The sequence below is a fragment of the Callionymus lyra genome, chromosome 2 (genome assembly GCF_982586985.1).
Source record: "Callionymus lyra chromosome 2, fCalLyr1.hap1.1, whole genome shotgun sequence".
Taxonomy (NCBI): Eukaryota; Metazoa; Chordata; class Actinopteri; order Syngnathiformes; family Callionymidae; genus Callionymus; species Callionymus lyra.
The window spans coordinates 25,156,992-25,170,754 of NC_141819.1; the positions used below are offsets into that span (position 1 = coordinate 25,156,992).

Below are 13,763 nucleotides of genomic sequence, written 5' to 3' on the forward strand. Positions count from 1 at the left end.
TATATATATATATATATATATACATTCTTATTGATTCAAACCAATGCCTTGTGTTTTTAATATATATATTGTTTGATAAATTACAAAAAAAAGTCCATTAAAACCAGTGTTTGTTGTAAAATGGATTTTATAATGGCTTGTTATAAGTATTTAACTGTATTATCAAATGTAAAAATACATATTCAGTCATGTGAAAACACGAAATGCCTAAAAGGACTGTTTTTGTCAGTACAATTTCATATCTATTGATGTAGGAACTAAGCTGTTATTATCAAGAAAACATGAAACATGTCTAGGTCTGTTACATGACTGTACTGTTATACAAACTTTTCCTCTTCATAATTTACTATTGACTTCTAACGAAGGTTAGGAAAATAAAATGTTTCAGTCACTACCTTGAAACTCTCATTACATTGATTTCATCCCTGACGCTTTGATTGAAATAGATTTTTCTTTTTCAGAGAAAAACCTGTTGTGTTATGTCACTGAATGTCTTTTTTTTAAGGATGAGCAATGGTTACTAATGTTTATTAGTAGTTAAATCAGTTGTTTCAATGTATACGTGTATTGATTTGACGAGAAAGATTTGGATATTCATAGCAGGTCTTTTCCTACGATATATCGAGTCATTCTAGAGGCCATGTTTTGTTCCTTTGTCGTAGTTTTCGATGAGGATTTTGGCAAATTTGAACCAGGATTATTGAACATGAGCGGCGTCGCCAGCATCTTGATTTGAGGACTCATTATTTCTCTGGACATGATGATGATGAGAGACATTTCATTCTGTGGTTAATCCATTCCCTGCTCGTCCGTCCTGCTGGTTCAGCTTCAGGCTCCTGCTCTATTGTGTGACGTGATCAGAGGATTTGTAGTTCCAACATGGTGGGTGACTTTGCCCTTGAACGTCCCGGAGCAGCCGCGTCAGAATCCTCACTCTCTTCATCAGGAAGTCAAGGTGAACCACTGCACAGGAGGAGGAACCACACGATCGCCGACTGGGCTCTGCACGGACAGGACTTTTATCAGATGTTCCACGCCGGGCCACTCGCTGTCGGAAAGGTGGTCTGGACTTGTTTACTGACTAAAAGACTAAAATACTTTACATACAGATCAAAAGATCTAAAGCCTGGTGCGAGTCTGACTCCACATGGTTGTCCAGCTTAGATCTAGGATGAGGAGGGAGATTTGGAACAGCTGCGGGAACAACAAGTTTAATTATGATAAACTTTACTCGTGATTATTGACTATTTAAAAAACATTTCTAATCATATTTGCTTGCGTGAAAATGGATTTCTTACTGCAAGATATTTTTCTTCTTCTTGGTCCATAAGCTTTGTTGTTTTTTCAATGTACTGCTTGACTTGAGTCAGCGCTTGCGTGGGTTTCCTTTGAGTACTCTGAGTTCCTACTTTTGTCCTCCTTTTTCCCCAATAATGAATATACACAGAGAAACAAACAAAACCCATTTTGAAAGTATGTCGTGTTGACTTCTGGCTCAGCTCATATAATATCTTTTACAGACTACACATTACGAACCAACCATTTGCTAGACATCAGGTTGTGAGGGCAGGAAATGTGGGTCACCTTTTCATTGAGTAGCTCATACACACCAACTTGTTCTGTGAAGATTAGATATTGATTTCTTATTCAGTGATTACATGAAACCCATCCTGTGTAAAAGCAAAAAATGCTAGCACCAGCAAAATCTTCACACCTACGTTATAAACGATACTGTTTTGCCTTACAGCGCCACGATATTTTTGGATTTTTTTTTACTTTGTATTAGCCACATTCAGTTACTATACCCACACCATAATTTAGCAGAAATCTCAGCAAAATACAGTATACAGTTTGCTACTAGGTATAAATAACGTATAGATAACAAGTAAAAAGTTGCAGAATTGTATCCATATTTTCAACAAGAGGCCAGGTTATTTATGTACAATTGTTTATTTATTTTCATATTGCCTCTAAATGTACTACACAGTAAAAATAATACTAAAGATAATGAAAGTAAAAATAAGCCAGTTGTCGACATCAAAAGACATTTCTTCTTCTGAACCAATACAGAGTTAAGTTATTTTCCCTTATAGGTCCCTCTTGTCAAAAATCCCCGGAGAAATTAAAACAAAATTAGACACCGACAAATCTTTCTAAAGTTTTGATATTGTAAAGACAATTTTTCACCTTTTTTCTTTCCCCCTCTTCACTAACAACCCCTCAGAGTATTCTTTAAGCTTCTAATATGTCTACCACCATCAGCTGTATCTACTGGTTAAACCTGGGTAAAATTAAGAGAAACACCATGTGTGTTGTTTTTTGTTTGATTTTCTACTTCCCCATCATTTTTCATGCTGATCGACCACAAGTTATATAAATCCTGCTTATGGCCATTTTAGCCGAAAATGGAGAAATTTGTTTTGGGTTGCAGGCTTGGGTCTCGAGGGGGTCTGAAGCCACCGTACATGCGAACAGTACTGGGATTCATTCAGTGCAAACAGGGAGCTTGTTAATGAGTCTGCGGTTGCTCAGCCAACCACAGAGGAAGAGTGTGATCCCTGCACCTGCACCAGCTACTTTTTAATGAGTGCAAATTTTGATCATTTTTATTTTCTCAGCTATTTTTTCTACTTACGTGAGCAGAGCTGAGAATAGCCGTGGTCATTAGCTCAGAGATGGAAACCATTTAAAATAGATAAGGGATCCTAAATAATTCATGAATAAATGCCAGGATCAGAACTATGTGCTAATTAAATGTGTTTCTTTTTAACATTTCTCTCTTGCATTGTATCATGTATTATACAAACATTTTATTGAGTTTTAAAACATCTGACATTGGAACTTGGTAATAGATTTATTATAGTGAATTAATTGAAAACTTATTTTATTATTACTATTACTACTACTTATCTACGGAGCACTTGAAACCACAATATCCAGAAGAGTATGACCTCCTTGGCAGAGCTAATAAGTGCCTCATTTAATGAAATATACTTTTGTTTATCTTCTTGTTTTTCTAGAAACAATCATTTATTGCTCAGTCAAGCACCTTTTTGATAATTCATATGATGTTTCCATATTTTCCAAAGCACTTTATTATACTATTATAGTATAGTCTTCCACACAAACCATTTAAATTTAGCTCTGTTAATACATCAGTAAATACAGCATCTCCACAACCAATATCTGTTCAATCGTCACTAACCAACCACCTCTACTAGCCTAGCAACCAATAAAGCAACTTTCCCATTAATCCATACAACTAATGCTGGACCCACAATAATCAATGTAGCAACACAACAACCACAGCCTGTGAATGTTTTCAAGGTTACAATGGAAATTATTTTGATAGGAATTATGGTCTCAGCTTAGGAGTTAGGTGTGGTAAAGAGTGAGAGCATTTGTTGAATGATGTTTCTTGTGATTGTGGTTTAAAGTGATATTTCACTCAAAATTCCATATTCACTCATTTTTCGCTGCATCTCATGTCGACTAAGTTATAGGCAACAATCGTTCACTTTTCTGCTTCGTCCTCCTCATACAAAAAAGACATTTAAAACATCCAAATAACTCCATACTCCTGGTCTGTAAAGTCCATCTTGTATTTATTATTGTTCTGAAAAAAAAGTCAAATAAATCTATACTTTAAGCGTATTTGTTGTGGAAAATACCAGTGAAAAATACCCTAATATGGACATACATTTTTGCCTATAACTCTAACAAGAAACAGATTACTCTAAATATAATGCCATCCCTTAGTTGACGTGTGGGTATTAAGAAAATGAGTGAAATTTTAGGAGAATTAGGAGTGTGATTGTGTTGTTTGTTTAGGGATTTAGATCCTGGAAAACAACCAACTCATCAACCAGTATAGTCTCCACGGAATCGAAGTCCATTATAATCTAGACAACTAACCACAAAACTACAGCGATCGATCAAGTGAACAGTTGCCGCTAGTAACACAACATTGAACATCACAACTGAAACCTACCCAAGAAGTGACCTTGACCAATGCTATACAATTCAAAAGCATCAAAAAACACCCAATACCACAGAGACAAACCTTGAATGCACGACAAAAGTAGAAACAATATTTTCCATTTCACACATTCCTGCAAGCAAAACAAGTAAATGCCACCACCTACGTGAAAGCAACAGCAGATCTCGGTCTCTCATATTTTAGAAAAAGCTATTAAAATGAGTACATCAGCCTCGTTTTTTTCAATTTCTTTAAGATTAACTAATAGAACTCAAGCTACAGCTCTTAGAATCTCTCGACATTGTTATTACCAGAGATAATTAATGGTATTACCCACAATGCTGTGCTTCTGAGGTTGATAGGCACCTCGGTTGTCCCTGATCCCAGAACAACCCCGACTCATCTACAGGAGCTCTGTGATAACACGGGCTCCGTGATCCGCCCCAAAGATAGCCGAAAACATGTCTACCTGAGTCCTGAGCGCCACATTAGCTCCGTCTGAAATCCTCGTCACCAGCTGCGAGGTGGTTTTTTTTTGCCTCCTTTTGTCATCAACTCCAGCCGTTCGTTAGCCTCCCACTGGATTCACGCTCCAGCACCGCTAACAGCCAGTGTAATTACGGCTGTAAAAAATGAGAGAAATGCAGAGTGGAAAGCGATTGTAGAAAATCTAATGATGAGGCCCATTCCCCAAAATGAAAATGAGGGCTAACATTACCACTAAAATGAGCAATTTGATGTGTGCGTTTCCCCCGGAGCTGCGGCTAAAGTACCTGTGGAAATCTGCTTGTTGCTCACTAACAACATTACAATAAAAAAAAAGAAGCTTTCTTTTATGTGGTCAATTCCAATCTTGTCTGGTACCGGAGGTGTGGAGAGCTTGGACTCTCCAGATAGAATTCACAGCAGAAAAGAGCGCTTGATAGCTTTTCCGACTCAAGCGTGGGCAGCACTTAATTGAGTGGCGGTTTTGCGAGTCTATTTCCAGGTAAAGGTACTTTCTCTGTGCAGAGGGATGAATGCTGATTGTGGATTTTAATCTGATTGAATCAGGAAGTATTTACCTTGGGTTTTTGTCATGTTGAATCCTGTTTTTGTTTAAGAAAGGGTCGTTTTTGTTTATACACTTTATTTTCTTTTCAAGGTGTTTCCTGCTCTAAAGGTGGCCAATGTCAGTATGTTAGCACAAAATATCTTTGTTAGCTTGTCCCACTCCAGTGATAGGAATAGTTTAACTTTTGGCTATATTTTGGAAAGTTTTGCAATGGATTTTGAGACCAGTTTTTTCAATGGATTATTGTTTATATGAAGGCCATTATTAATATACATTAGTATTCATAACGATCAGGACAGCAGGCGGGTAGAAGGACTCCTTGGACCGTGATGTTCCTTTAAACTTATAAATATTTTGGCTCTTGCTTTGACAGCAACCCAAACAAATTTCTGTTTTGTACAATATCAGGCTAATTAAATTCACATTTTTATGAGATCCTTTTTAAAAATTCATTCAAGAAAATGAAATACTGTACGTGTGTGTGGAGCAAATCAAGGAGAGAAATATTAGAATAAAATAACCAATAAAATAGCTGTTTCCTTCAACTGAGAAAAATCTATCAACTTAGGAAAGTGTTGTCACAACATGATCTGGAGCTTGTAATCCATGCGTTTGTTTCTTCTCGCCTGGACTATTGCAACAGTTTATTTTCATGTCTTAACAAGAAGGAGCTGTCTCACCTGCAGTTGATTCAGAACTCTGCAGCGAGAATTCTGACCCGCTCTAGTAGAAGAACTCACATTTCTCCGATCCTTAAAACTCTTCACTGGCTTCCAGTTTCTTTCAGGATCAACTTTAAAATTCTGGTTCTTACTTTCAGATCTATTCATGGTCAGGCTCCTCCTTACATCACTGATCTGATCCAGCCTTACACCCCAGCTCGGTCTCTGAGGTCTGTGGATCAGAATCTACTGATGGTTCCACGCAGATAACCTTTTTGTTAATGTCATCACATGTGAAAATCATGCTTATTATATTATTTAATTTCCATAACTAGAATGTTTTTTCATAACTCCTCAGGACCTCACATGCAGATGGACAGGTAGCATTATTACTCCTGATAGGACCCTCTTGATCAGTGTCGCCCTGACTCTAGTCGAACTGACACACTGAATTTCCCCCTTTTTTTCTATGGCTGTCTTTCGAGTTGGTGAAATGTCAGGTTGAATAATTAGCCTTTCCAAGGTTCTTTTTCAGGCTCTGTTGTTCATGCATTATTTATGTTGGCATCTGCCTGAGAGTCGTCTGCGTACTGGTGATGCTCCTGTGTGCTGCAGGCTGAGAGATAAATGTTGCCACTCTGCCTGTCTGTCTTCATTCAAGGCCTAGTGGAGGCACAGCTGACACTTAAATGATGATCCGGCCTTTTTTAATAAATGCTGAAATGTATTGTTTTTCGCTTGGAGTGGAAGCACTGGAAGCTTTTGAGTCGCACCTAATGGTAGAGAATTGTGAGAGGATTTTGATCTCGAAGAATTCAGTGATTAAACAAAATAAAGTGATTTATTCTACAAGTTCACCTCACTGTGTGTTTGTTACTGATACCAGGACAGGTTCGGACATAAACGGTAGAAGTAACCAGATGGAATATAAATTTTTGGTTGTGGTGTCATATTCCCTGATTCATATTTCTGTCTAGAACTGAAAATATTGTCATGACAGTTATTCTCTGCATCCAAACTCACCTGTCAAACCCCCCTAAAACACACCCACACTATTTAGCCTCAGAATAATACTTAAACTCAGATAAGAACTATTTAAACATGTTTTATGTTATTCTATTAATCAAGACTATGACCACGAGGTACTTTTCGCTCATTAAGACGTTTATTTAAGTCAACTCAGGATATATCAAGATATTTTTTTGTGGCTTAAAGAACTTAAAGGTCAACTAATGTGTTGCTTTTAGTGTTTTTTAAATAGACCTCTATTGTACTCATCAGTATTTGTCTGTTTGTAGAAAACTCTCTTTTCATTTAAATATTGACATTAGAATTTTTTTTTAATCACTTCATTTTCTGGAAATTAAATCCTGTTCATTATAAGCACACCCACTCTGCTGTGATTGGTCAAGCGTCTGGGTTTTGTCACCGAGCGTCATCAATCCCGGTAGTCTTCATCTCCGAGGGACTCGTTTAAACAAAGCAGGGCTTGATAACAGCTGGCTGGAGGAAGAGTGGAGGCATTATTATATCATAATGTCCTTCGCACTAGTAACCTCTCGTTCGCCAAGACTTAAGACGGGAGGACTTTATAAAGTTATAACTTCGTCAGGATGAGAGACTTACTGCATCTTGGAGAGGAAGACTTTAACATTTGAAATATGAGGACGTTTCAGGTTCAATACTGGTGCTCGTGGTTTCCAGAAAGTTGATATTGATTACGATGGCAAAAAAGTATCTAGAAAATTGTAATGCAAGGTTCTTGTGGTAAAAGAATGGTTTTTGTGTTATATTTTTCTCATTTCAACCCGACAGAAAAAGCTTAATTAAAAATTTTAAAAATGACATGAAAACATAAAAATGATTTTGTTTTATATAGTTTCACACCCCTGGTGTAAGGATTATTTCTCAGAGTGAGGATGATTATAAAGATAATAAGAATTTGTCCCAATTACCAATACTTGAATACCTCAATACATCTTTTGGCTACAAGAGCACTAAGAAAGGACATACCTCTGCCAAGTACTCAAACATGTTTGGAAGAATTCAATAAAACAAAATTTGGTCCTTGCTTATGTGGCAAAAAAATGTGAATTTAACCACCTTTTAGATGAAGATGCATTCGTCAAAACCTTTAGAAGCAACTAAACCAACGAATTCATCACTGTCACTGTACCAATCTACACTGACAGTTGTGTAGTAGACCAAGATAATTGTTAAGTTAAGAACAGGGTTATTATTGTGAGAATACATTTCAACCTTTGATGTAATTGACACGTTTCAATTTGTGTCAGTGCATTTGTTTTCAGTGGCACATTAAGACGCCGGTTTTAGAAGAGTTTCATGCTTAAGTGAGCACTAAGTAATAGATTAAAGCAAACGGTTCCAGAGCTAACTCAAGGTGAGACAAGTCATCTGCCTCAGGCCAGCAATCAGTCTTTTGTTAAAGGGAAAGTCACGTGTGATACAACGAGGACGGGCGGCAGCGGGAACTTTAAGGACGTGCTCTTGCCTGAGGAGACTTCGTCCACTCTGTGAACCAGACAATCTGGGAGAGAAACGTCAGTGTCTGTCGTCCAAGAGGAAAAGCGGTATCAAGGGCATGTTGGCGAGGGACCGGCTTTCTGTCTTCGCTTTAAATAGTTGCCGTGGCATGCGGTAGATAGATGTATCAGTGTGTGTGAGAGAGTGTGAGGAACACACACTCGTCTGAGTCATTTTCAAATGACCTTAATCAAACAGGCTGAGAAAGCTGGGAGAAGGCGCTAATAGCTTTTTCCTCAGTTGAAAGAAGCTGAGAGAATCTCATTTATGAATGATATAGTCTCTACCGAAGGCGATAATGTGACATCTCCCTGTTTTACTCTCGTATCACACTGTCACGGCAGGAGATTAACACCATCAGCTGCCACAACAACCCAATTTGTTCCCATTTCCCTGGCAGCATATTTAACTTTGCCTCCCCCGGTGAGCTTTCCTCGGCTCTCTGACCAGGACGTTTGTCATCCTTATTGTCTCTTTAGAACCCTGCTGTTGCTTTGTCAACACGTGCAGGAGAAAGCTGCTGCTGCCAAATCCATTTCTTTAATTTATTTTTTGAACGTAGGCCGAGCTATTCATTGTCATTCCTCGCCGCACCTGAGGGTGTGAGCTGTGGGTTGTGATTGAAGGAACGGGGTCGACAGAATCAGGACTGTTAATTGGTTTCCGGGGTGCAGGGAGGTAGTGCCGGTCATTTTAAAAGCATTTCTTTCATTCCACCGGTGGTCCCCGGCATTGGACCTCCCACACCTTGACTGACCCTGGTGTTGTGGCTCTGGTCATATGTCAAATGTTAAAGTCTTCCTCTCCAAGATGCAGTAAGTCTCTCATCATGACCATGTTTTGAACTTATTACTTTATAAAGTTCTCCCCCGTCTGTAATCTCGGCGAACTAGAGGTTACAAGAGTGAAGTCCATTATGATGTTATAATGGCTTCACTCATTCACCCAGATGTAATCACGCCCCCAGCTTTGTTTATACAATGAGTCCCTTGGAGGTGGAGACTACCAGGATTGATGACGCATGGTGACAAACCTAGACGTTTGACCGATCATAGCAGAGAGGGGGCGTGGTTATGGTAAAAGTTATTTCATCGTCAGTGGGCGGGGCTTAAGTACATTTTCTAATGTAAATATTTAAATGAAAATAGAGTTTTGTACAAACATACACATACTGATGAAACAATAGAGTCGAACATCTAATTAAGACACACTTAAATCAACACATTAGTTTCCATTTAATCAAAACAAAATCAGCCGTTTAAATTTCTTATTTATTCCATATTGAGTTGAACCCTTTTGTTACAGTTTTATAAGAAAATACTATTGTTGTTCTGCTGCTACATAAGAAATGACATGACTCACACAGTCCAGGTAATTTACATTCATGAAGGAATATATTTATACACGGTATAAGTTGTAGAGCTGCAGACATATTATTTAATAATCAGGTATTCTGCTCAATGATGCAAGTTGGTAAAGTTAGTGAAAGAGCAAACACAAATACACAGGAGAAAATATGACCAGGTACTGACTGACTTTGATCATAGATTATTTTATTTCACCTCATATTAATACGAATAGAAAATAGAAAAATCCCACAAATATAAAAGACTCATAAAGCAGAGTTGTCAAATAGACAAGGCTGAGTCGGAGTTCATACCGAATGTGCTGTCAGTCTCTATTTTAATTATTAAAGGCCAATGTAGCCTCTAACAAATAGAAAAAAAACATGTACTTTCCAAGGCTAAATATAAGAAACATAAACTGCAATCTTTCATAACAAGAAACAGTTGGTTCCTTGAACCGTCCATTATCTGTCAAGAAATAATAATAATTGCATTAAAATAACACCTTTCTGACATCCATTGGTTGGAAAGTGCTTTAAACAAAAGCAGAAATTAAACATAATTTATTTTTAAATGACACAGTAAATTAAGAACAGCACAAAAGTAACACCAATATGATAAAAAAAAAAAACAACAACAATATAAATTATGTTAGATCATTTAAACACCTGTGATCGAGGTGTAAAGGGGTTTTTGGAAAACAGGAAAACGCGCTGATGAGCTCACTTTATATATATTTATATATTTATATAGCGCTTTGAGACTCTGGTCTGGAAAAGCGCTATATAAATACAAATTACTTATTTACTTACTTACTTACTTTGACAGCTTTAAACAACTCTTTTTCACCTGGGAATAAATGAAACCCATATTCAATAATAAATCAAGTCAAAAAACATTATACATTTATTTTGTAGCAATGTTTTACAAAACTGAGTGTTTGTGATTTTTCTATTCATTGGCCTCTTGATTAGTTGTATTTAAACTACTCATGATTTATCGACTTTAATAATATTTGTGATATTTATCACCATTGCACCCTTCTTTTATTAGCATTATCTTTCCATTTGTAGACAAATGTTTTATCGAATCCTTTATTTCATGTGAACGTCCACATTGTGTGGTTTTGTTTTGCATATTGGAAGTGTCCTGACATCTTCACCGTATAGAAAGTCCTGCTCGGCTCAGCTGCTAGCTCCAATAGAATCCATTTTCCTCCATCCTCCTCTCCAATTACTGCATCTCTCAGAGCATGCAGCGCCTTGATTCGAGCGTGTTGCAGCCTAGTGAGTCTAGCGGTGTTTGATGTGGCTCCTGCAAGCTGCAGGGATTCAGGAGAAATAGTTCCTGATGTTCCTGATGCAACTTCCTGAAATTTAGAAAAAATTCTTGTTAGAGATGTTTTCAAACTCCCCCTTTTTGCCAGATCATATCTAGCATGCAGTTTAATGATCAGGACTCGTGCTCGCCACTTCCCCGCAGACGCTCGTCCCACCTGCTGGATCACGGTGCGTCTCCGCCTGCAGCACTCCAGCTCAGATCATCAATTTGATCCAGCCCTGCTTTAAACCCACAACACTGTTTTTTTGCCACAACTAAAGCACCCGCTTTTTTTTCCATACTTGATCCGTGTAGCGTGGAAAATGCGACTACCTTTCATCTGCTCGCTGCACCTTCAGCTGCAGCACGGAAACACAATGAGATGAAGAAATGTTTAATGTCCAATAATTCAGCTGGAAAGATCTGAGGAACACATGTTAAGTGGATTTACCACATTTGTGTGATACATGAAAAAATGGATTGGCCTTTGATCATCATTCTCCAAGTACGTCATTTGAATGGAAAGTTGTATGTTCATGTCAAAGTTAACAGATGAGAATTTCGTGAAAAAGTTGCTAAAAATGATTCAAAACTTAGGCTAAATGGGGTTTGCCAGGAACCCTCAGAGGTTTTTGTAGTAAACCCAACCTCTTTTTTCTTTTTTAAAAGACTCGCTCCCTACTTTTTGAGGGATAGCTTTGTAATTTTGTTATTCTGACTGTGATATTGATGTAAAATTCCTGAACCAGAGTGCGTTATCAAATTTACACGACAACACGTATTACCTTGTTATTCTTGTTTTTTTAAAACAATGTTTGATTCGACCGTCCGTCTGCACTCAACACCTCCGACACCTCTGTCATCCCCCGACACTTCTCTGATCTTCCCCTCCTCCACCACCGCTGTGGCCACTCCATCAAACAACAGTGCAGGCATGCATGATACCCCAGCCCTCCGAATCGTGGAGAAGGACGTCTATAGGCAGTTCATGAACCCCCAGAAAACTCCGGGACCAGACAAAATGTCCCCGTACACTCTGAAACATTGTGTCAGTGAGCTGACTCTGGTGTTAATGGACATCTTTAACCCATCTCTTCTTACCTCTGCGTTCCATCAGGACCAGAACCTCCCGCCACAACAATTTCTTTCTTCCCCTCTGCAATAAGACTCATGAATACCTGTTTTATTTTATTTTATTTTTTATTTAAACTTTATTTATACAGGTAGTCTCATTGAGACACGAGGTCTCATTCTCAAGAGAGACCTGTTTCAGGCAAACATACAATAAAACAAACAACCATTAGTCACAAACAGACAAAATATATAAAGAAAGGGCAAACACAGTAAAAATCAAAGCAGATTGAAATGTTAAAAACAGGAACATGTTTTCAGAGATTTTTCAAGTGCCCTCAAAATTGTCATAAAATCCCTCATTAAAATCAATCTGGACAACATCAGATCCTGTTGTAAAGTGTTCCAGCCTGAAGGAGCGTGAGTATGAAAATGCCTTCTTGCCAAGTTCTGTATGTACGAAAGGAAAGCTGAAGGTAATAAGGGCATGGGAGTGCAGGCTATAACTACACCGTCTGCGTGATACGTAGGAGGAGTCCAAGGATTGATTTGTAAATGAAGGTGTAACAATGCAGAAGTCTACATGTGGATAATGATGACCAACTGACCAGAGAATACAGTGGTGAGTGAGGTTTTTACAGCCAGTTATAGATCCCAGAGCTCCATGGTAGACAGCATCCAACATCTGTAGATAGCTGGCACAGGCATTCATAGAAACAATGTCACCATGATTAACAACTGCTAAGAAAGTGGCAGATACAAGCCGTTTCAATTTGCACCTAAAATTGATTTTTAATTGATGAGGTTGCACTCTTATCTTATACATTTCCCCTGCTCTCACTTAGCACATTTTCTCTCGAAACTCCCCATACATTTCCTTCACACTTTGCTGCTCCGAATTGTGAAACTACCATGATTCCTACAATGTGTTAAAGTAGAGTTGTTACCCCACATTGGACTGAATCGAAACTTCATATCAAATATTTATCGAATATTCTGTACAAGCTGAAGACTTCACGGTGATCTCAAAAGACCTTCATGTGTAAATGAATCAAGGACCTTCATGTGGAGATGAATCAAGAAGGTCTTACCTCATATGTTGAATTGTAAACAGTGCTGGTTGAAGTTCAGAGCTCCAGCACTAACTCAGCAGCCGTCTGAATCGAGGCGCCATGTCTGACACAGGAAAAGACGAGATGCCCTCTCGCTTCTCCGCCGTAACTAGAGAGACGGGCGGCAGATTTACAGCGTCCTCCGCCTGCGTGCCCTTTAGCTGCGAACCAAAGCAGGCGGGGAGATGACGCTAATTCCACGCCATTACTCAGGTGGAGGACATTACGGTGCAAATCACGGCAGAGCAAGAATGACAAGCTGACGATATCCTGCCACGCAACCTGGATGGCTGGTCCATCCATCACTTGGCATTTATCTCGTCGAGAGCAGCGTAAATGTCTGTGCGGAATTGAGTAAATGACAACTGGAAACGAGAGGGAAAAAAAGAAAAAAAAAAAGATCCAAATCATCATTTCGTGTTATCACCCTGTCGTAATATCGTCCTCAGAACTGCATTAAGGAAGGAGTGTTGGGGTGCTGGGGGGACGGGGAGTGTGTTGATGAGGAGACGAGGACGCCATAACTGGATCTGGGAGTCGTTAGCGAAGGCAAGGATGAGCGCAATAAGAAGCAATTCTGAAGCGCTCCTCCAGAAGGATGACGCTAAGGAAGACAATACTTTTGCATCATTAAAGATCATCGCCAAACATCCCTGCTTTAACATCCCGCCGGTC

General features: G+C 38.6%; 1 protein-coding gene across 1 annotated transcript in view; it reads left to right on the forward strand.

Moving 5' to 3' along the window:
- The window catches only part of LOC148086117 (testican-2), a 36,508-nt gene that overhangs the window by 816 nt on the left and 21,929 nt on the right, over positions 1–13,763 (forward strand). The window lies entirely within an intron of this gene.